Consider the following 23,861-nt stretch of genomic DNA (forward strand, 5'->3'; position numbering starts at 1 on the left):
TCATCCCTTGACATACCTTTACCGTTCCTGTAAGTCTTGGTCAGTATTAGCTGCATTTTGTCTTTACATTATTTTTTTCTCCTTTACTCATAGATGAATGGAAAAAACGATGGGTGCAGTCTAAACATCAGCCGGATTATGGTAAATTTCAGCTCGCTGCAGGAAAATTTTATGGAGACAAAGAAAAAGATAAAGGTAAATACTGGAACTCAGTATTAGCACATATAATTATTGTATATTAATATACTAATTGATTGGGAAAATTCTGACTTTTATACAACTGTTTTTGTCTGTGATATCACCCAATCACCAAATTCATTTCCTTTTTTTTTTTTTTGTGAGATGGAGTCTCGCTCTGTCGCTCAGACTGGAGTGCAATGGTGCAATCTCGGCTCACTGCAACCTCCGCCTCCCGGGTTCAAGCGATTCTCCTGCCTCAGCCTCCTGAGGAGTTGGGACTAAAGGCTCACGCCACCCTGCTCAGCTAATGTTTGTATTTTTAGTAGAGACAGGGTCTCACCATGTTGGCCAGGATGGTCTCCATCTCTTGACCTTGTGATCTGCCCGCCTTAGCCTCCCAAAGTGCTGGGATTACAGGTGTGAACCACCGTGCCTGGCCTTTTTTTTTTTTTTTTTTTTTTGAGATGGAGTTTCATGTTTGTTTCCCAGGCTGAAGTGCAATGGTACAATCTCGGCTCACCACAACCTCGGCCTCCCAGGTTCAAGTGATTCTCCTGCCTCAGCCTCCCAAGTAGCTGGGATTACAGGCATGCACTACCATGCCCAGCTAATTTTGTATTTTTAGTAGAGACAGGGTTTCACTATGTTGGTCAGGCTCATCTCAAACTCCCAACCTCAGGTGATCTGTCCGCCTCTGCCTCCCAAAGTGTTGGGATTATAGGTGTGAGCCACTGCACCCGACCTTTTTTTTTTTTTGGAGATGGAGTCTCACTCTGTCACCCAGGCTGGAGTGTAGTGGCACGATCTTGGCTCACTGCAACCTCTGCCTCCCTGGTTCAAGCGATTCTCTGGCCTCAGCCTCTGAAGTCGCTGGGACTACAGGCATGTGCCATCACACCCAGCTAATTTTTGTATTTTTAGTAGAGACAGGATTTCACCATGTTAGTCAGACTAGTCTCAAACTCCTCATCTCAGGTGATCCGTTCACCTCGGCCTCCCACATTGCTGGGATTACAGGCGTGAGTGCCACTGCGCCTGGCCCACCCAATTCATTTCTCTCTCCTAAAATAAAAAATTAGTAGATGGAGTGCTCACTTTGGCAGCACATATACTAAAAAAATTAGCAGATGGAAAAGAATGAACTCTCCACAAATATAATATGTCCATTCATTGAATAACAGGAGTTCAAAACTAAGCCCTTCCACAAATCCCCGTTAGTCTTCCTAACAACTTTAATATGTGATTACTATTATTTTCCCAGTTTTTCAGAGGAGCCTCAGAGAGGTTATTTGCCCAAGGCTATATACACAGCTGGCAAGAGGTAGAATCTGATTCTGGATCTGACTGTAGGGACTATATTCATTACTGCTGGACTATGCTGCTTTCCCCAACCCCCTAGGATTTTAAAAATAGCACGCTGCACTTGAAACAGGGGAAGGCACTGTATAACATCCAAATGTTGTTCTTCCCTAGAGGAGTTTAGTGTGACGGAGAGAGGAGCAGACAGACCTAGGGCTAACTCCCATGACTTACTAGCTGCATAATTTCGGCAATTCTTATTTCTCTGAGCTTCAATACTAGATGGAGATAATAACCATCGCCTGCCATGCTCATTAGACAGGGCTTTTGTTAAGAGCCAAATAACATTGTGGAGGAAGGGTGAGCTCTGAGCACAAGTTCTGCAGGATTGGGTTTTTTGTCTGAGAAAGCTTTTGTCCTCTAAGTAGAATCCATTGATCTTTCCCTGAAGTGATTTCCTATCTTCTTCCTCCTGGCTACTGTTATGAATCTCATTTTCATATTGATTAAAGGAGAGAATTATGAACTGGCTTGAGAATCTTAAATTTTAAATCCACTCTGGAAAACTGTTCCCAGAGTATTAAACGGTATTAAAGGGAAAACCATTTCCAGAGTAGAGAGAAATTGGAGACGGCGTGACCCACGGGAAGCTGTGCCTTGGTGATGCCAGTGAGGGTAGTCTGCTCAGCCACTCATCTCCTCTCAGTGTGGTTTCTTGGTTGTTGTCCCTCACATTGTATCCCACTCAGGTTCGTTGGATTCCTCCTGGTTCTTTAGAAGAGTCCTGGGTTACAAAAGAGGCTCAGAGAGAAGGCAGGTGGAATTGAGCTACAAAGTAGGGTTTGGCAGAATAGAGACTCAAAACTTGGTCTTGCCTGCAGGTTCGGTGCTCTTTGCCTTGTGCACACGTCCTCCTCCGTGAAGTCTTCCCTGGTTACTCTAGCTGTTCTTGGGGTCTTTGGGGAAGTAAGCATACTTTGTTCAATTTTGTTTTGTTTTGATTAAGACAGGGTCTTGCTCTGTCACCCAGGCTGGAGTGCAATGGTGTGATCGTAGCTCACTGCAGCCTCAAACTCCTGGGCCCAAATGCTTCTCCCACCTCAGCCTCTGGAGTAGCTGGGACTACAGGCATGTACCACCATCCCCAACTAATTTTTAATTTTTTTTGCAAAGACAAGGTCTCATTATGTTGCCCATGCTGGTCTTAAACTCCTGGCCTCAAGCAATCCTCCTGCCCTGATATACTAAAGTACTGGGATTAGAGGCATGAACCACCAGGCCAGGCCAAGCATATTATTTGAAATGTAGACAGCTCCTAACATAATGTCAGACATGAAAGTGTTTATCACAGAGCCTGGTGTACAATAAATGCTCTTGAGATGTCTGAATCAGGACCTATGATTCTTCTGTGTAATTTAACACATACTTATTGAGCCTTTCTTCTATGTCAGGTCCTGTTCCAGATTCAGGGAATATAAAGATGCCCCTGTTCTTCAGAAGCTAAAAATTATTCAAAGAGACTGAAATAAACCTAGTTTCAACATAGTGTGACCCAGGAAAGTACAGAGAGCTGTGGGATCATAAGGAAGGACCCAGCCGGGTGTGGTGACTCACGCCTGTCAGGAGTTCGAGACCAGCCTGGCCAACATGGTGAAACCCCATCTCTACTAAAAATACAAAATTAGCCAGGCATGGTGGCGGGCACCTATAATCCCAGCCACTTGGGAGGCTGAGGCAGGAGAATCATTTGAACCTGGGAGGCGGAGGTTGCAGTGAGCCGAGATTATGCCACTGCACTCCAGCCTGGCGACAAAGCAAGACTCCGTCTCCAGAAAAAAAAAAAAAAAAAAGAACCTCACCAAATACGAATAATGGTAGCCCCTTACATTTTATGTTGACAATTTACAAAGTACTTCTCAGATCTCTTACTCACTTGACCTTCACCAGGAATCCTATGAGATAGGAATAATTCTCCACGTTTTGCTGATATGGAACTGAGACTCAGAGAGTTAACAGAGCCCTAACCAGTAAGCTGGGCAGCAGCATGGAATAATAGAAAGACCACTAGCCTGGAGGCCAGGAGACTTGGCTTGTATGGCATGATTTCATTTGTGACTCTGTGATCTTGAGTAAGTAACCTTTCCTCCCTGGGGCTTGGTCTGCTCATCTATAAAGTAATGTGGTTAGACTAGAAAGGCTCTGAGATCTATTATTGCCCTGATACTCTCTGGAGGAGGAAGTAAAGTCTTATAGTTGAAGATGGGGGCTCTAGAATTAAATGAACTGGTTGAGTGATCCTGCACAAGTGAAATAGCCTCAATGGCTTCATGATAAAGCAGAGAAATTAGGAGAACCCACTTCATGGGGTTATTATGAAGATTAAGTACAGTAGTAGTATATGTGAATGAAACACATTGGTAACGAGTAAGTGTTCAGTGAATGTTAGCAGTGATTACTATTTGATCTATGAGGCTATGGTAGAAAGATGTCCAGAAAATGCAGGGGCTCTTTCTACCACAGCATTTTTGTATGGTAGAACCTCATTCTGGTCACCCAGGGGAGCCTCGGAAAAACAGGCCTTTGTTTTGTAAAGTTGTAGAACAGTCTTCAAGTATCTCTTGAAAATCAGAGGTAGCACGGTATGCGGAAAGAATCAGACAAACATGGCTTAAAATTCCAGCTTGGCTCCTTCCTAGCTCTGTGGCCCTAGGCAGGTGACTCACCTCCTTATGACTCAGCCTCCTGATTGTAAAGTGGAGATAATACTCATTTTGCAGGGTTGCTCTGAGGCTTGAATAAAAGTATGTGTGCAAAGCTTTCAGCACAGGTATGGAAGAAAATACCAGAGATTGGTGAGGTCAAGTGCTGGATCTCTCTGGCTGCTTTTTGGGTATTTAAGCCTGAAGACTGTGCTTTCTGCTTCTAGGTCTCCAAACCAGTGAACATGCCAAGTTTTATGCCTTCTCAACCAGGTTGAAGCATTCAGCAATGAGAATGAGACCTTGGTGTTTCAGTTTGCAGTAAAACACAAGCAAAACAACGATTGTGGTGGCGGATATGTAAAACTCTTTCCTGCCACCCTGAACCAGGAGGATATGCACTCAGGACCCAAGTATTACATCATGTTTGGTAAGCTCTCTGATAGCAGTCACTGTCAGCTCCATTAGGTCCTAATGACAGCCACTGTAGTTGTTGAAAACGCTCAGATTCACTTGGAACAGAAAATGTCTAATATGATAACTCCACCCCTGCCTCCATATGCTAGGACTCTTCAAAGACCTGAAAAAAGCAACTCTAAACCTGAATGTTAATATAAGTAAACTACAGAGGTGGGGAGGCACATGGTACCATATTAAGAAATCTATAGCACAGGGAGACATTTTCCAGTTCTCAGAAGAGGAGAAGGAGGTCATCAGCTAAGTAGACCCTCTCACAGGTACACTACAATAAGGCATTGTACTCTGCCTCAGTGAGAGAAAGGCACAGGAGGTCAAGGAAGTGACCTTTTTTTAGCATCTGAAATGTGTCCAGAGTGTTGTATCTGTAACCTAAATATGTAACTAGGCCTCCTTGGGGCAGTCCAGATCTTACTTAAGCACGTGTGTGTTTTGGATTGTCAGAGAGTGGTAACATGGGAGGTAAGGTTGAAAATTAAGTTAAGGCTGGGTGCGGTGGCTCACGCCTGTAATTCCAGCACTCTGGGTGGCGGGGGCCTGAGGCGGGTAGATCACCTGAGGTCAGGAGTTCGAGAGCATCCTGGCCAACATGGTGAAACCCCATCTCTACTGAAAATACAAAAATTAGCCGGGCATGGTGGCTAGCACCTGTAATACCAGGCAGGATAATTGCTTGAACCTGGGAGATGGAGGTTGTAGTGAACCGAGATTGCACCACTGCACTCTAGCCTGGCTGACAGAGCAAGACTCCGTCTCGAGAAAAAAAAAAAATTAGCCAGGTGTGGTGGCAGGCGCCTGTAATTCCAGCTACTCAGGAGGCTGAGGCAGCAGAATTGCTTGAACCTGGGAAGCAGAGGTTGCAGTGAGCTGAGGTTGCACCACTACACTCCAGCCTGGGCGACAGCCTGGGTGACAGAGTGAGACTCTGAGACTCCGTCTCAAAAAAAAGAAAAGAAAATTATGTTAAATCTATTCCCAACTGTTGGCAGATAAGGCTTTCTGGGCTCAGAGACACTGATGATCTCTAGAGTTCCCTCCAGAGTTTTTACAAAGCATAAAGGGCCCCAGGCTCTGTTTCTAGGTAGCCTTGGGTTTGAATACGAACAATGCAACTTACTAGCTGTTTGACTTTGAGCAACCTGCTTAACTGTTCTGAGCCACAATTTTCCCAGCTAAAAGTGGGGGATAGTAACACCTACTTGTTGTAAGAATTAAATGACATGGTATAAAATGCCTGACACAGAAGGGGTTTCTGGTTGGGTTTGGTCAATGGGAGCCCTGGGAGATCAGAGGTGGAAAAGAGAGTTGTGTTCCTCAACTGAAAGTCAGCTTCTCTCTTGCCTGTCTTTTCCACAGGATTCTTTCTTCCAGGCTCTGGTAAGCACTCCTTCTAGCCCCTTTAGGCCTAGGGGTAGAATCCCATTGTTGCTAGCCCTGAGCATAGCACTATACTTTATGTTTTCACAATGTCCTGCCCCAACCTTTGTAAATAGTCCTTTTATTAAATCCTTCTCAAATAATCCCAAATTTGATTGTGCCATCTATATCCTGCTGGGACCCTGATTAATACACATGCTGTGTTTGTCTTGGGTCTTGGCCTTAGACCAGGCAAACTGCCTTAAAGCTATGTGAAATTATGCTTTGGGGTTTAATTTCCAGGCCCTGACATTTGTGGCTTTGGCAACAACAAAGTACAGGTCATCTCTCATTACCGAGAGAAACACCATGAGAACAAGACCATCAAGTGCAGGGTGAGTGTGTGCTGGTCCTCAGCCAAGAGGGAAGGAGATGCATTTTATATGTGTTATCTCATTTAATTCTTACAAAATCCTATAAATTAAATACTGTCATCTCCATTTTACAGGTTAAAAAGTAGATCTAGAGAAATGCTGTAAATTACAGGATTTCATAAAGAAGCGGTTGATCCAAAAGCCTAAGAAGTTATATGAGGTCCTCCTGTGGAACAATGCTTGGCATAGCCCAGTTCCCCACTGCTAGACATGGGAGAGGATGGGGGAGGGAGGGGGTGTTGGACTTAGAAATGGGGATGGGGAGTCAGTTTATCATAGTAACATCAAGTTAGAGACACCTAGGTTGGCTAGAGGATAGTAGGTGGATTTCATCAGCAACTCAACAGGGATTCAAATACCAACTCTGTGTTGGGCCTTAGGCTGGGGACAGAGTGGGCCAGACATGGCCTTTGACTTCACAGAACTCACAGTCAGTGAAGGTAAGAGTCAAGCAAAGTGACTACCTAGTATGATGGGCATCTGTGGGAGCACAGAAGAGGACCCCTACCCAAACTGGAGGCTAAGGAAATACTTCTTAGATAAGAGTTCTCCTGAGCTGCACTTCAGAAGATGAACATGACTTGATCTTGTGAAGTGATAAGACAATTTTAGGGAGAATTGAATTCTTAGAAAAGATAATCACAGGAGGAAAGTCACAGCGACTTGAGAAAGAGTAGCACTGCAAGTGGGAGCATGGAAAGAGGCAGGAACCGAGCCCAGAAAAGCCCACAGGAGTCATTGGCAAATGAGTGTTTCACACCCAAGGCCTTCTTTAGCAAGACTGTGTAAAGACTGTACCATGCAGGAGCTCTCTGAGATCCTCCTCTGGGGCAGACCTCACGCTGGAAGCTGCAGACACAACAGACAAATCATATATGACACCTGCTCACAGTCTAGTGGGACAGGCAGAAAGACAGGTAAGATCAGAGAATGATGAGAGCTGCAGTGCAGGGAAGGATGAAGGCTACGGAGACCAGAGGAGTGTGTACTAGGAGAAGAGGCCCAGAATCCATATAGGGTTAACCAGAAAAATGGATTAAAGAGTGTGGTAAGGTTTGTTTGTGACTATGTGGGTGGTGGCATTCAGGGAACTGAGGGTCTGGTGCATTTAATGCTTGGGATCTAAAGATGTTCAAAATGGAACTGAAATATTCCCCCATTCCCTTTATAGATCAATAAAGACCCTCACCTGTACACTCTGATTATTCACCCCAATGCTACTTATGAGGTTAAAATTGACAACCAGCAGGTGGCAGCTGGGGCTCTGGAAGAGGACTGGGACTTCTTGCCTCCCAGGAAAATAAAAGACCCTATGCCCAGAAACCAAAGAAATGGGATGAACGCCTGCACATAGAGGATCTGGAAGACAAGAAACCTGAGATCAGAGGGCATTTGGCTGGGAAGCAGGTGGGATCTCAGCTGTGGAGATAGGAGAAGGAGGCTGGGAATGATGGAGCAGAGACTGGGGACATCAATCCCTCAAGGAGGTGTTCAGCTAGATATTGTTTTCCAAAGAGGCATGGAGGGAAGAGGGCAGCCACTCACCTTTGTTGGGGATCCAGCAGCCTCTGTGAACAATGTGTTGTGATCCCTCTTTTGTGGATAAGGAAACTGATGCTTAGAAAATGAAGTAACTTGCCCAAGCATATATGCGTTAGAACCAAGATTTGAACCTACATCTTTTTGACTCTTAAGTTATCAATATGGGGAATGTGTGGAGTATACTCATTGGCTCATTATTATACTCATTGGCTCATTATTATTATTCTGGGAAGCTGTACTGGATATAGCTATGAATAGAACAACCCTTGCCCTCTAGGGATTCTGAATATAGTAAGGGAGGCAGATAAGAAAACAAAGATCAAAATATGTGATCAGTGCTGACAGCCAGGGAGGCAAGCCAGTGAGAGCCCAAAAGCGGATCCCAGCCCAGCCTGAGTTGAGGTGTAGGCAGTGGTCTGAGAAAGAGAAGGAAATGCTTGAGTGAGTGAGTTAACCTAAGAGTTGGAAACATAAACTCTGGGGTCAGGCTGATATGGGTTTGAGCACCACCTTTTTCTAACTATGGGACCCCATCCTACTAGCAGTTAACTCTGCACAAGGAATATAACTGCTGTGAAAGTCAACTTCACAAACAGGGATTATTTTAATACTTACATGTGAAGGTTACTGTGAAGATTAAATGAGCTAATAAAAAATACATAATGTAGTGTCTGGTATATAGGAAGTCCTTAATGTATGGCCTTTATATGTTAATAATATGCTGAATTTCAAATAATAGATTTATTAGAGAAAAGTAAGAGGGAAACGGGTGGAGGGAAGACATTCCAGACCCAGGGAACAGCAGGAGCAAAGGCACAGTGGTTAGTTAGGAAATAACATGGTGTGTAAAAAACTGAAAGCAGTAGTTCAGTATTTGGGGAACATAAGGTTCAAGGTGGGGCATGGTAGGAGATAAGGTTGGAAAGGTCTGTTGGAGCCAGGCCAGGAAGGGCCTCACCCACCACATTGCTACTTTGCAGGTCAGAGCAGAGTCAGTGTCATGCAGAAGAGATGCTTGAGGTCAGGCAGGGGTCAGCATGGGACCAGGTAACTGGAGTCCAGCCCCTAAAGAGAGGCCTGCAGAGAGATGGGCAGTTGCCTAGCCATGTGTAGGGAGATTTAGCAAAGGGCCCCAATCCTTGGTGGAGGGAGGTGTAGTAAGGAAATTAAGGCAGATGATCAGGCAAAGTGTCTGGGCCTTCAGCACCATGGAAAAATAAGGGGCTGGGTTGCTGCCATGCCCAGAAGGCAGGCTTAGGGTAGGAAGACTAAACATGGACTCTCCCCTCCTGGTGAGGACCATGCACCTGATGTAGTCAGGGTTGGCTTGGCTCAAGGACTTGGGGAGAGTAGAGAGGCTGCAGGCCTCTATGCTCCCTGTTGAGTGGAACAAGGGAAGATGGAAACTGATTAAATCAACAGGGCACTGTCACAACTATAGCCCCCAGGATAGGATGCTGTCTGTCTTAGGAATCATAAAACGGCTGGAACAGGCTAGGAACCAGAGAACTTTCCCAATCACAATTGTGTTGAATGACTGTGAGTTTGGTGGGCTGGCATAGAAGACTTCAGTCATTCTGGACAAACGGTCACAACCAAAGCAAACTGCCAGGCAGGCAGAGCAAAGCCTTGGAGGCTCCACAGCATAGAAATATAAAAGTTGGGGTAGGCTGTTTTTGATCTTGTAGATCTCTGTCTTAGGAAATCAGAGGGTCCTGGGGTACAAGGAAGGACTGACACAGACCTGGGAGCATACTGGGATACAAAGCAGGTCACCAAGAGGCCTTCAAGAAGAGGGACCTAGGCTAAAATACCTATTATAACAATAAGGGCCCATGATTGTGGGGAAGGGTGTGGCCAGAGACAAGGGAAATTCCCATCTTACTTAAGCTTAAAGAACTCAAGGTCAAAATGATAGTGAACCCAGAGGAGGGATTGGAAGTGCTTAAAGCCTCTTTCTTTTCTGCCCTGCATTTGTTTACAGGTCCTGAGCTGGACCTTCATATAGATGATGATGGGAGGGGGCAGAGGGAAGGAGCCAGGTCCAGCCTGACAGCACGCTGGACCCCCGTTTTCTTTCCTTTTCTTTTCCTTTCTTTTCTTTCTTTCTTTTTTTTTTTTTTTTTTTTTTTTGAGATGATCTCGCTCTGTCACACAGGCTAGAGTGCAATGGCATGATCATGGCTCACTGTGACCTCTGCCTCCTGGGCTCAGATCCTCCCACCAGGTGTATGCCACCACACTTGCCTAATTTTTAAAGTTCTTTGGGGTAGGGATGGGGTCTCACTATATTGCCCAGGCTGGTCTTGAACTCCTGGGCTCAAGCAGTCCTCCCACGCTGGCCTCCAAAGTGCTGGGATTACAGATGTGAGCCACCATGCCCAGCCTGGACCCCAGTTTTTTCTCAGCCTACGCATCTATCCTCATGAAGGAACATTTCATTTTAGGACTGGGAAGACTTTGAATACATCCTGGATCCAGAAGCCAAGAAGCCAGATAACTGGAATGAGGCTATGGATGGGCAGTGGGAAAGGCCTCTGATACCAAATCCGAAGTATAAGGTGAGGGGGGTCTCTCTTTCCAATGGGTGTGAGACATGAGACAAAAGACATGTAAACGCTAATTGATGAAACAGAAATCCTGAGATCCTGTGGTCATCTTCCCTTCCCCTAAACCCTGCAAATAAGACTGTACCCTCATCTGAGCCCTGCTCACAGGGCTATGCCTACGTAGGACGGGGTAGGCTGGTAAAGGCCAACTTTGACAGGTATAGGGCCAGGCAGCCCTGGGCCTGGAGTTTGTCCAGAGTGGTGGAAAGCAGCCAGTCACAGGAATGTGGTCAAAATAGGACATGGGTTTGGGGTCAGGAACTGGAAGTCTTAGAAACAGGCCAGAAGGAGAAAGGGTGTACATGAATGAGCCAAAAATGCAAGGGGTAGGGACACTTTTTATTTTATTTATTTATTCATTTATTTTGAGACAGAGCGTTGCTCTGTCACCCAGGCTGCAGTGCAGTGACGTGATCTCGGCTTACTGCAACCTCCACCTCCTGGGCTCGAGAGATTCTCATGCCTCAGCCTCCCGAGTAGCTGGAACTACAGGCACGTGCCACCACGCCTGGCTAATTTTTTGTATTTGCAGTAGAGACGCGGTTTCACTGTATTGGCTAGGCTGGTTTTGAATTCCTGACCTCAAGCGATCCGCCTGCCTTTGCCTCCCAAAGCGCTAGGATTACAGGAGTGAACCACTGCACCCAGCCAAGGGACACTTATTTTTAAGAGCTAACTCCTAACCTCATGTTAGAAGCAAGAAGAATGAAAGGAATCAGCGTCAAATTGTCCAGAGGTAAAACTGACTGAAGCAAGCATGATTTTATTTGGCCACAGTTTCCTACACTACACACCAGGAAGAGAACGGCCTCAACTGCCAGGATACTCAGATGATATTCTCTGAGAAGCTACATTTTCTTTATTTCATGAATGAGCTGGTGCAGACATGGGGCCAAGCTCAGAATGGGTCCCTGCCACCTCGCTTGGCTTCCTCTGGGTAGCAAGGGGAATTTGAAAGAATCTTGTGCATTAACTTAAAGAAAGGAAAGAAGCTCCTGGAATCCTTCTCTGAATCCTTATGTCTAATACACAACTGCCTTATAAATCAATTGGTGTATTAGTCCATTCTTGCATTGCTATAAAGAAATACCTGAGACTGGGTAATTTATAAAGAAAAGAGGCTTAATTGGCTCATGGGTCTGCAGGCTATAGCTATACAGAAAGCATGGCAGCATCAGCTTCTGGGGAGGCCTCAGGTGTCCACTGTGATGGCGGAAAGTGATGGCAGGGTTTCTCACACGGTGGGAGCAGGAGCAAGAGAGAAAGGGGGGAGGTGCTACACAATTTAAAAGTAACCAGATCTCATGATAACTCACTCACTATGCAGTACCAAGGGGGGATCGTGCTAAACCATTTATGAGAACTCTGCCACCATGATCCAATCACCTCCCACCAGGCCTCACCTCCAACACTGGGGATTACAATTTGACATGAGATTTGGGTGGGGACACGGATCCAAACCATATCAATTGGCCTTTCTGATTGCATGAGATCAGAAGAATGACAAAATACTAATGCCTTGTTCACTGTTTGGTTCTTTGCTTAGGGAGAACGGAAACCTTGGATCATTGAAAATCCCAATTACCAGGGGGAGTAGATTCATCCCAAAATAGACAACCCTAAATATAAGCCTGACACCACCATTTGTCACTATTATAACATTAGTGTTCTCAGCCTGGACCTTTGGCAGGTAAAGCCCTCTGGGCTCAGAGCCACTGAGCCACAGTCTCTCAGTTTTCACAAAGTAGAAAGAGCCTCAGGCTGGAAATCACAAGACTTGAATAAGTCTTGGTCTTTATAAACCTCAGACTGCTGATCTTTTAAATGGGGGCAGTCATATTCTTCCTACTAAGTTACTAAAATTTACTGAGTCCCTCTCATGTACCAAATGCTGTATTAAAGACTTTGCATATGCCATTTAATTTTCACTAGCAAGTCTCCTACTTGTTTTTTTTTATTTTGGAAAAATTTAATATATTCTCTATTGTTAAGTACACCAGATGCTGGACTTCTGAAACAACAATTGTACTTCAGCATAATTGCATTTTCTACATTTTTTCTGTTCATGTTGCTTGTTCCTCTGATTTACCTAGAATCAGTGAATCTGAAAAACAAAAAGATTCTTTAAGCACCTGGTAAATTTCAGGTCCCACATTAGAAAATGAGCAAGCATCAATAATATTGATGGGGGTGAAAATATGACACTGTGAAAGTCTCCTACTTCTAAATGTGAAAAGGAGACTCAGAAAAGTTAAATAATTTGCCTGAAGACATACATCTGTTAAGGTAAGTAGAAAAGCTAGAATTTAAGTACAGCTCTTTTTGTGTTTGCTTGAGACAGAGTCTCACTTACTCTGTCACCCATGCTGGAGTGCAGTGATGCGATTTCAGCTCACTGCAACCTTTGCCTCCTGGGTTCAAGTGATTCTCCTGGCTCAGCCTCCCGAGTAGCTGGGACTACAGGCATGCACCACTACGCCTGCCTAATTTTTCTATTTTTAGTAGAGACAGGGTTTCACCATGTTGGCTAGGCTGGTCTCCAACTCCTGACCTCAAGTGATCCACTGCCTCGGCCTGGGATTACAATCGTGAGCCACCGTGCCCGGCTGAGTGCAGGTCTTTCTGATGTCAGATTCAAAGTTCCAATACTTTACGCTGCTTCTGCTGGTCCTACGTGATACTTGGAGGTGCTTCTAGGGATAAAGGGAAATCAGAGATGTGGTAAAACTCTGAAACATTAAAATTCCCGGACAGATGTTAGGGGTGATTGCCCCAGCCATGATGATAAGTCCTGATCCAGCTTCCCTCTCTCTGCCAGTCTTCTTTCCTTTAATTGAAAGGTAAAGAGGAGGGGACCAATACTCCAGCCTTTAAAAAGCTGTTGTCCTCTCCATCTCTTTCTTCTCTGAGACTTATTACGAAAGATGGGGAGGACTCCTCCCCAGATCAGGGGAAAAGAGAGTGCCTCAAGGCCCCAGAGTAAAGGCCTTGGCCATGATTCCTCCCAGGAGTCTGTTAGAAACTATAATCTACAAAGTCCTGGATGAAGAATTCCCCTGGAGAGGAAGGGAACTCACTTTTGTTAAACACTGGCCTGGGGTGAGTGCTTTACCTACATTACCTCCCCAAATTCTCACAACTCTATAAGGTAAGTACTATTATCCCTTATTATTCCCTCATTTTATGTTTGAGAGAATTGAGACTCAGAAACACCAAGCGACATGTCCAAGAGCACACAGCTAACGCATGCTAGAGACACGATTCAAACATAGGTCTGTCAGCCTCTAAAGCCTTTGTTGTAATGATTACACCCACTGTACAACAGAACCTCTGGAAGCCACAGCCACCTGTCCTTGGGTATATCCTGCAAAGTCCCATGGCCACGTGTCTCGTTGTCTCTGATCAGTGATTTCTACAGTTCAGAGCCACCGAAGGTTTCTGGGACAGACGCCTTCTATTTGAAGCTTTCTTGGTTTGTTTATTTATTTTCTACTTTATTTATTTATACTTTCTTGCTTCTCTGGCTTAAGAAGACCAACATAGGAGTACAAGGAGGTCATGTATGTAAATAACCAGGAGCATGTGTTGGGGAGTGGGGAAGGGTTCAGAAGAAAAGGAAGGAAGGGAGGAAGGGACACATTGTATCTTTCTTTTCTTTTCTTCCTATCTAATTTGAAGAATGTGGATACACTTTGCATTGTTATTATTTTTTTACAGTTGTCTCTTTTTAATACATAAGGAGAACTTTCTACATCTTGTAAACATACGTGATCATATTAATATGCCTAATCTGATTATTTCATTAAAATGCTTATCCCCCAACTGAAAACATTAAGGTACACATTTTAAACTGTATCTTTGTTCATATACAAAATTAAAAGTATTTGACACTAATTGCTCTGGGTTCTATCAACCTCTGTAAGCAGGCAAACCTTAGTATTTGAAGAATTTAAACCATGCCAGAGGAGTGCTTCTCAAACTTTAACATGCATATGAATAAAATGGGGGGTCTTATTAAAATACAGATACTGATCCAGTAGGTCTGCAATGAAGCCCAAGAGACTACATTTCTAAAACTCCAGCATTGTCTCTTAATTTTGCGAGGAGTGTGTGTGTGTGTGTGTGTGTGTGTATGTGTGTGTCTGTATTTTAAAGAGACAGAGAGAGAGAGAATTCTGCACAATGCTGACATTACCCTTGCTAGCATGTTTTCTTCTAACTTCTAATCGGGTCTGACACTCACAGGTCCTACTCCACCATCCCCCGCAACCCCCGCCCCCGCACTCAGCCAGCCCAGAACATCCAGGTTACCACGGGGTCCCTGCCCTTTATTGGAAATCCAAGTGACTCTCAGTATGGAGATGGGTGGGAATTCCCTCACCTTCCCCCGCCCCAATTTCCAGCCTTCAGATGCTCTGGCAGCCCAGATCCCCTCCCCATCCCTCCTTGGTCCCAGCCTAGTAAGATGGTCAACTTTCCTGCCTAATCCCTGACCCCTTCTGTTCCCTGTTCTGACACCTCCAAACACAACCCCTTTACCTTTTTTTCTTTGGTGGAAGTGACTGCATTGTTTTTAGTTGTTGTTATTTGTTTTGTTTTTTAAATCAGCACAGAGGCTGGGAGGAGATGGTAGAGAACAAAGAAAATTTTCCTCTTACCATTGGGACTCCTTATGATCTTTGAATGAATGAGTATAGTCTAGCCACAATGAGTATAACCTAGTCATAATGTCATCACCCAATGGGTTCATCTAACCCACTGCCCAGAAAAGCCGGGGCACTGAGAACAGCAAGTTTTCACAACAGAGAGTTTAATAAATGCAGAGCTCACTAAGCGGAAGGATAGGAATTTATTATTACTCATATTAGCCTCTCTGAAAATTTGGAGGCTAGGATTTTTTTAAGGATAGCTTGGCAGGCGGGGGGCTAGGGAATGGGGAATGCCAATTGGTTGGGTGGAGGGTGAAATCAGAGAGTCAAAGCTGTCCTCTTGAGCTGAGTCAGTTCCTGGGTGGGGGTCACAAGACCAGATGAGCCAGTTTATCAATTTGGGTAGTGCCAGCTGCACTCTGCATCAGAATGCAGAGTCGGAAAAATACCTCAAATACCAATCTTAGGTTTTACAATAGTGATGTTATCTATAGGAGAACTGGGGAGGTGGCCTCTGGCTGCATGACTCCTGAGTCATAATTTCTATTTTGTTAGTTTACAAAGGCAGTCTGGTCCCCAAGCAAGGAAGGAGGGGGTTTGTTTCGGGAAGGGGCTGTTATTGTCTTTTTTTTTTTTTTTTTGAGACGGAGTCTGGCTCTGTCACCCAGGCTGGAGTGCAGTGGCACAATCTCGGCTCACTGCAAGCTCCGCCTCCCGGGTTCACACCATTCTCCTGCCTCAGCCTCCCAAGTAGTTGGGACTACAGGCGCCCGCCACTATGCCTGGCTAATTTTTTGTATTTTTAGTAGAGAGGGGGTTTCACCGTGTTAGCCAGGATGGTCTTGATCTCCTGACCTCATGATGTGCCCGCCTTGGCCTCCCAAAGTGCTAGGATTACAGGCGTGATTTTTTTTTTAATTAGATTATAAACTAAATTTCTCCTATAGTTAGTTTGGCCTATGGCCAGGAATGAACAAGGGCAGCTTGGAGGTTAGAAGCAAGATAGAGTTGGTTAGGTCAGATTTCTTTCACTGTCACAATTTTCCTATGTCAGATTTTTCTCACTGTCATAGTTTTTGCAAAGGTGGTTTCAATAATACAAAGCACATTGATATCCCTTACATCATATGGTCTGTGCCATAGCCCTGTGAGGCCAAGAGGGTAGGACTTACCATTGCCATTTTACTGATGAGAACACTGAGGACTCAGAGAGGAGACTTGATTTGTCAGGGCCCATCTCTTAACAAGTTCCCAAACCTACACTCTTTACATGTTATTACTCAAGTGGGATAGCACAGGTAACTTTCAATGAATTCCTTAGGGCCTTAGGCTTTAGTCGAACACGGTTCACAGTTCTTTTACAGAGAAGATACAAGTAGACCATGATTACCAGTTAGGATGCAGAACTGGCACTCTCATAGCCCATGAGTTTAATGTAAGGGCAATGGGGGCAAAGGGGCACTAAAAAGACCAGAGAGATTAGGAGCAGTTCTCGTGAAAGTAGGGAAAATGGAAAAGCCAACAAATAGGCAGTTCTCCTAGCAAGACTGCTGACAACTCAAAAAAATCGCAAAGGTAAGAAAATATCTTAAAGATGCAGAAGGAATTTTAAAAACCAATTGTTAAAAAATGGCTCCTAGCAAAATAGTTATCTCTATTCAAAGTGGCTATTTTATCACTTGTCTTTCTCTTGGAGGCAAGGTTGGTTGGGTAATGTAAGCCAAATAAAAGCCTTTCTTATTAAGAACAAGAAAACTTTTTTGGCCATGAAACAGTAAGGCAGGGTTTTTTGTTTTTGTTTTCGATTTTTAGTTTTTGTGGGTACACAGTAGGTATATATACTTATGGGGTACATGAGATATTTTGATACAGGCATGCAACTTGTAATAATCACATCAGGGTAAGTGGGGTATCCATCACCTCAAGCATTTACCCTGTCTTTGTGTTACAAACAGTCCCATTACACTCTTTTAGTTGTTTTTAAATGTATAATAAATTACTGTTGTCTATAGCCATCTTTTGTGCTATCAAATACTAGATCTTATTCATTCTACTTAGCTTGAGATATATATATGTGTATATATACACATATATGTGTATATATACACACATATATATGTGTATATATACACACACATATATGTGTATATATGTGTATATACTTTTTTTTTTTTTCATTGAGACAGAGTCTCACTCTGTCATCCAGGCTGGAGTGCAGTGGTGAGATCTCTGCTCACTGCAACCTCCGCCTCCCAGGTTCAAGCATTTCTCCTGCCTCAGCCTCCCAAGTAGCTGGGATTACAGGCATCCGCCACCATGCCCAGCTAATTTTTAGTATTTTTAGCAGAGACAGGGTTTCACCATGTTGGCCAGGCTGGTCTCAAAGTCCTGACCTTGGCCTCCCAAAGTTCTGAAATTACCTAATTATGTTTTTGTACCCATTAACCATCTCCACTACTCATAGCACCCTACCACCAGCTCCACTCTCACCCTTCCCAGTCTCTGGTAACTATCATTCTGCTCTCTATCTCCATGAGTTCAAGGCAGGGGTTTTTTCAAAGCCTAGGGAGGGACATGGGGTTACTCATGCTACAGACTTTCCAGTTGGTTATACAAATACTCCCATGAAATTGACTTCATGATTTATTTAACTTACTGCAAAAGTAAAAAATTATAAAATGACCATCATTTTGCCCTTTTTGAAACATACTCAGGTACTGAAAAGTTATGATAATAGCCACTAGTGTCTATTGGGTGACAATTAACTGCTAGACAGTGTGCTTTACATATATTATCGCTAAGTCTCATGAAACTACTGTCAGGGAGTTATTATTTTCCCTACTTTACTTATAGGGACTAGGCTTACAGGGATTGAGCAAACTTGCCCGAGATCACACAGCTAGTATGTGGTTGAGCTGGTCTGACTCCATGACTTGTGTTCTTTGTATTCTGTTCCTTTCTCATTCAATAAACAAACATGGAAAATATTACATATGATGGATTTCATTAATCTTTTCCTTCCATTGTAAATATTAAAAATGTTATTTTAAAAAAATAGAGAACTATAGTACATGATCTACATCGTATAGAATCTGGCTGGGCGCAGTGGCTTACACCTGTAATCCCAGCACTTTGGGAGGCCAAGGCGGGCGGATCATTTGAGGTCAGGAGTTCAAAACCAGCCTGACCAACATGGTGAAACCCTGTCTCTACTAAAATACAAAAAAAAATTAGCCGGGCATGGTGGCACATGCCTGTAATCTCAGATACTTAGGAGGCTGAGGCAGGAGAATCACTTGAACCAAGGAGGTGGAGGTTGCAGTGAGCCAAGATCATGCCACTGCACTCCAGCCTGGGTGACAGAGCAAGACTCCCTCTCAAAAAATAAAAATAAAATAAAAAAAGAATCTTAAATTCTGCTTGCGTTTCTTGTTGAACCTTTTCCTTTTACTATGGTCTTTTAGTTTTCCTGATTAAGGAGAGAACCTTTTTTGTTGCCCAGGCTGGAGTGCAAAGGCGCTATCTCAGCTCACTGCAACCTCCAACTCCCTAGTTCAAGGGATTTTCCTGCCTCAGCCTCCCGAGTAGCTGGGATTACAGGCACGTGCCACCATGCCCAGCTAATTTTTGTATTTTTAGTAGAGACAGTGTTTCGCCATATTGGTCAGGCTGGTCTCGAACTCCTGACCTCATGATCCACCCGCCTCGGCCTCCCAAAGTTCTGGGATTACAGGGGTGAGCCACTGCGCCCAGCCACCTTTTTAAAGGCATCTGTATGTAAGTATCATCAGAAGTAGGCACTATCAATCTGAGCTGGGGCAAGAGCCAGTGGGCACCAATTTGGAGGCTAGCAGAGTGATAAAAGTTACTTCACAACCTTCTAAAATACTCTTCAGAGGCATAAGGAGCATAGATTCTTGGGAAACTAAATTAACTTTGTTCTAGAGCAGATCAGCTAGGGCAGTACAGGATTTTGGACCCTCTGTGTTATTAATAACCCTTGTATCTCCTTGTCTAACCCAAATTATTGATTACAACCTCTGGGCCAGTAGCCTGGGAATATGCATTTAGCAAGGGTCTCCAGGTACTTTTTAAGCCCTTCGACATTTAGGCACCTAGTTTTGATAATCCTGTTGTTTTCACTTCAACAGGTAAAATCTGGCAGCATCTTTGACAATTTCCTTCTTACAAATGATGAAGAGTTTGCTCAAAAAGTTAGAAATAAGACCTGGGGAATGTCTGACTCCTCAGTTGTTCACTATTCTTTGCATTTCAAAAATCAGCCGCATAGTCTTTGTCTCATTTTTGGTCACTTGGCACTGAGAGGTGGGAGAAAGAACTCATGTTCACTGGACATCTATAATTGTGTACTTGTGGCTCTGTCAGCACTTTCCAAACGCTATCCCACTTAGCCCTAAAACAATCCAGCAAGACAGATATTATTACTTCCATTTTTCAGGTGTAGGAACTGAAATTCAGAGTATAAAGTACCCAAAGTCATCCGCAGCCTTTGACTTGTTGAAGTTTTGCCTTCTATTTTGAGTCACAAACTATGAGTCTCTTATATTTTTCTTTATAGTTTTACTCTTCATGTTTATTAAATTTTTAACCATCTAGAGTCTACTATTGTATAGGATGTAGAATTGTTGAAATATGTTAATTATACTATCCAAGCCTTGCTGTATCAGTTTCTGAGAGGAGGATGTTCAAGTCTTCAGCTACAATTATGCATCTGTTTTTCCCTGCAGTTTCTCTCTCTCTCTCCCTCTGTGTGTGTATGTATATGTATTTATATTTATACCTGTATCTGTAAGAGACAGAGTCTTCCTGTGTCTGCACAGAGTGCAGTGGTGTGATTGTGACTCGCTGCTTCGAACTCCTGGGCTCAAGCAATCCCCCCACCTTAGCCTCTCGAGTAGCTAGGACTACAGAAGTGCAGAAGTGTGCCACCACATCCAGCTAACTTAAAAACAAATTTTTTTTGGCCGGGTGTGGTGGCTCACGCCTGTAATCCCAACAGTTTGGGAGGCTGAGGTGGGTGGATCACCTGAGGTCAGGAGTTTGAGACCAGCCTGAACAACATGGAGAAACCCCTGTCTCTATTAAAAACACAAAATTAGCCAGATGTGGTGGCGGATGCCTGTAATCCCAGGTACTCGGGAGGCTGAGGCAGGAGAATCGCTTGAACATGGGAGGCGGAGGTTGCAGTGAGCCGAGATGCGCCATTGCACTCCAGCCTGGCAACAAGAGCGAAACTCTGTCTCAAAAAAAAAAAATTTTTTTTAGAGATGGGATCTTGCTATGTTGCCCAGGCTGGTTTCAAACTCCTGGCCTCTCATGCTCCTTTTGTGTGTCAGACTATCTGCTCTAGTGCATTGATCTAGAAGGGAGCTACTGAGCTCATTTTCTTTTTTTTGTTTGTTTTGTTTTGGTTTTTGTTGTTGTTGAGACAGGGTCTTGCTTCTTGGCCCGGGCTGGGGTGTGGTGGTGAGAATACAGCTCACTACAGACTCAACCCCCCAGGCTCAAGTGATCCTCCTGCCTCAGCCTCCCAAGTAGCTGAGACTACAAATGCATGCCACCATGCCAGGTTAATTTTTTTTAACGTTTTTGTAGAGATGGGGTCTTGCCGTGTTGTCCAGGCTGGTCTCTAACTCCTGGGTTCAAGAAATCCACCTGCCTCAGCCTCCCAAAGCGTTGGGATTACAGAAAATAGGCTCAGGCTCAGGATGGCTACGAGAAAGAAGGAAGGTAATGAGTGCTGTTTGTTTACCAGCTTCCCCGGCCTCCTAGAACTATTTTGTGGGTGGAGTGATACTTGGGGCAATGGCCCCATGACCCTCATGACCCTGACAAGCTCTATCCAGATGTTCTGGTTCTGCAGGAAGGTCCATTCAAAAGCAGGTTTGTGGCCAATACTTGATTACCCAATAGGCAGATTAAGCTTATCCTTAAAGCACCTGCAAAAACACAGGCACAAAAAAAAGTTTTTTTTTTTTTTTAAAGAACTTTGATACTTAGTATTTCCTTTAAAAAAAAATGGAAAGACCAGGTATGGTGGCCCACGACTATAATCCCAGCACTTTGGGAGGCTGAGGCGGGTGGATCACTAGGTCAGGAGTTCAAGACAAGCCTGAACAAGATGGTGAAACCCCACCTCTACTAAAAATAAAAAAATTAGCCGGGCATGGTGGTGGGTGCCTGTAATCCCAGCTACTCGGGAGGCTGAGACAGGAGAATCACTTGAACCTGGGAGGCGGAGGTTGCAGTGAGCTGAGATTGGACCACTGCACTCCAATCTGGGCAACAGCATGAGCCACCGTCTAAAAAAAAAAATTAAAGTAGTCATTCTGGGAAAAATTATTAGACCTTGTAATACTTTTTAGTCTGGTTTTGTCTTGTTTTACTTTGGGATTATATCTAAAATTGTTTTGTGAAGGTACTTTTTCATATTGGTTAAGAGTTTGAATTTTGGGGCTAGACTGCTTGAGTTCAAATCCAGGCTCCATTATGTATTAGCTGTATGAACTTAGGCAAGTTATTTAACTGCTCTTCATCTATAAGTGGAGAATAATGATAGCCTCTATCTTATAAGTTCCTGGTATATAGTAAGTGCTCAATACATGGTAGCTATTATTATTAAACCATACATTCACTTGACAAGTACTTGAGTACCTGTTCAAAGCACTGTTGTAAGTGCTGGGGTTATAGTAGTGAAATAAAACAGAGAAGTTTCTACCTTCATGGGGCTTACTTTCAGTTTGAGGAGACCAACAAGAAAAGTATAAGGAAGTCTGAACCTCAGATCGCTCATCTAGAAAGTAGAACAAGTAACAAACCTCATACTTTGCTGTGAGGAATATACATAACGTGTGTAGATTGCCTATTATAGCACTGTGGTTAGCAATGCAGTAGGCATTCAACAAATATTTGCTAAATTGGAACCAATTTTATTTACGAACAAACTACACACACACACACACACACACACACATATTTCTATTCACCCTACACATGCTGAAACTTTGTATGTAAATAAACACTATCCCGGAAATCTGAAGACTGTTGGAAGGCTGGACACGGTGTCTCACACCTGTAATCCCAGCACTCTGGAAGGCTGAGGTAGGTGGATCTCCTGAGCTTAGCAGTTCAAGACCAGCCTAAGCAACATAGTGAACCCCCATCCCTATGAAAAATACAAAAAAAAAAAAATTAGCCAGGTGTAGTGGCATGTGCCTGTAGTCCCAGCTACTTAGGAGGCTGAGGTGGGAGGACCCCTTGAGCCCAGGAGGCGGAGGTTGCATTGAGCCAAGATGACACCATTGCACTTCAGCTTGGATGACAGAGTAAGACCCTGTCTCAAAAAATAAATAAGTAAATAAATAAATAAATAAATGACTGTTGGAAGATGCCAGATATTTCTAAAGTTGGTTAACTTTGTTTATACTATCTGTAAATTATTTTGAAAGTCTACATTCTAAACAGGACCTAAGAGAAGCAATGGAGAGAACTTTATCAAGAAATCGAAAAAAGAAAGCAGACAGAAGAGGCCAAGAAGTAAAAGGAAACGGATGAAGAAAAGGAAGATGGCATTTGGGGAATTGAAGAAGAGGGAAATGAATTGGATCCCACTACAGAGCCAGGAAATGACAGGCAGATGCAGGAACATGATGCTGACAGAGCGTTTCTGGGTAAAAATGAGGAAGTCCTTGTTGACCAGAAGGGTGAACTGTAACTGGGATTGTGGAGGCAAATGTTAGGAGGAGAAATATTCATGAGGTTGGTACAATTTGGGGAGCAAAATAACTTACTTTTTTGAAATAAACTTTGGATTTGTATTTCCATCCCGCTCCCTTTGCTCTGTGTGACCTGGGGAAAGTCACACTGCCTCTTGGGGCTTCTGTTTCCTTATTAGTGGAAAGGGAGTGATCATTTCTCTTTTATGAGGTTGTAGGGATTAAATGAACTAATGTATGTAAAGTGCCTGATACAAATAGGTAGTCAAAAAATGGTTGCTATCACTACTATCATTATTACGGTGTTTATGAAATTAGTTATCAGTAAATAAACTTCTGTATAAACTTAATCCTCACTTTCAATTTATCCCAGGACACCCAAGGATTTTATTTTGTTTAAATGTATGGGGCCAGGCACAGTGGCTCATGCCTGTAATCCCAGCACTTTGGGAGGCTAAGGTGGGTCGATCACCTGAGGTCAGGAGTTTAAGACCAGCCTGGCTAATGTGGTGAAACCCTGTCTCTACTAAAAATACAAAAAATTAGCTGGGCTTGGTGGCGGGCACCTGTAATTCCAGCTACTTGGGAGGCTGAGGCAGGAGCATTGCTTGAACCTGGGAGGCGAAGGTTGCAGTGAGCCGAGATCGCACAACTGCACTCCAGCCTGGGCAACAGAGCGAGACTCTGTCTCAAAAAATAAATAAAATAAAATAAAATAAAATAAAAACATATGTATTAGTATTTACTGAGCAGTGCTGATGGTTATACTTGAGGACAGATGATGTTTTCCTCTTGCAGATGTATCAAGCACTTGACAACTAGATTTCCCCCTAACATAAGAAAAAATACTTTGTGAAAATCTATTTGCTTTTCTGCTGTT

At 43.7% G+C, this 23,861-nt stretch overlaps 1 pseudogene; it reads left to right on the forward strand.

The window, feature by feature from the left end:
• Positions 1 to 23,252, forward strand: part of LOC101133694 (calreticulin-like) — a 32,727-nt pseudogene extending 9,475 nt beyond the window's left edge.
• Positions 23,253 to 23,861: the final 609 nt, after the last annotated feature.

Source organism: Gorilla gorilla, chromosome 1, assembly GCF_029281585.2.
Source record: "Gorilla gorilla gorilla isolate KB3781 chromosome 1, NHGRI_mGorGor1-v2.1_pri, whole genome shotgun sequence".
Classification (NCBI taxonomy): Eukaryota; Metazoa; Chordata; class Mammalia; order Primates; family Hominidae; genus Gorilla; species Gorilla gorilla.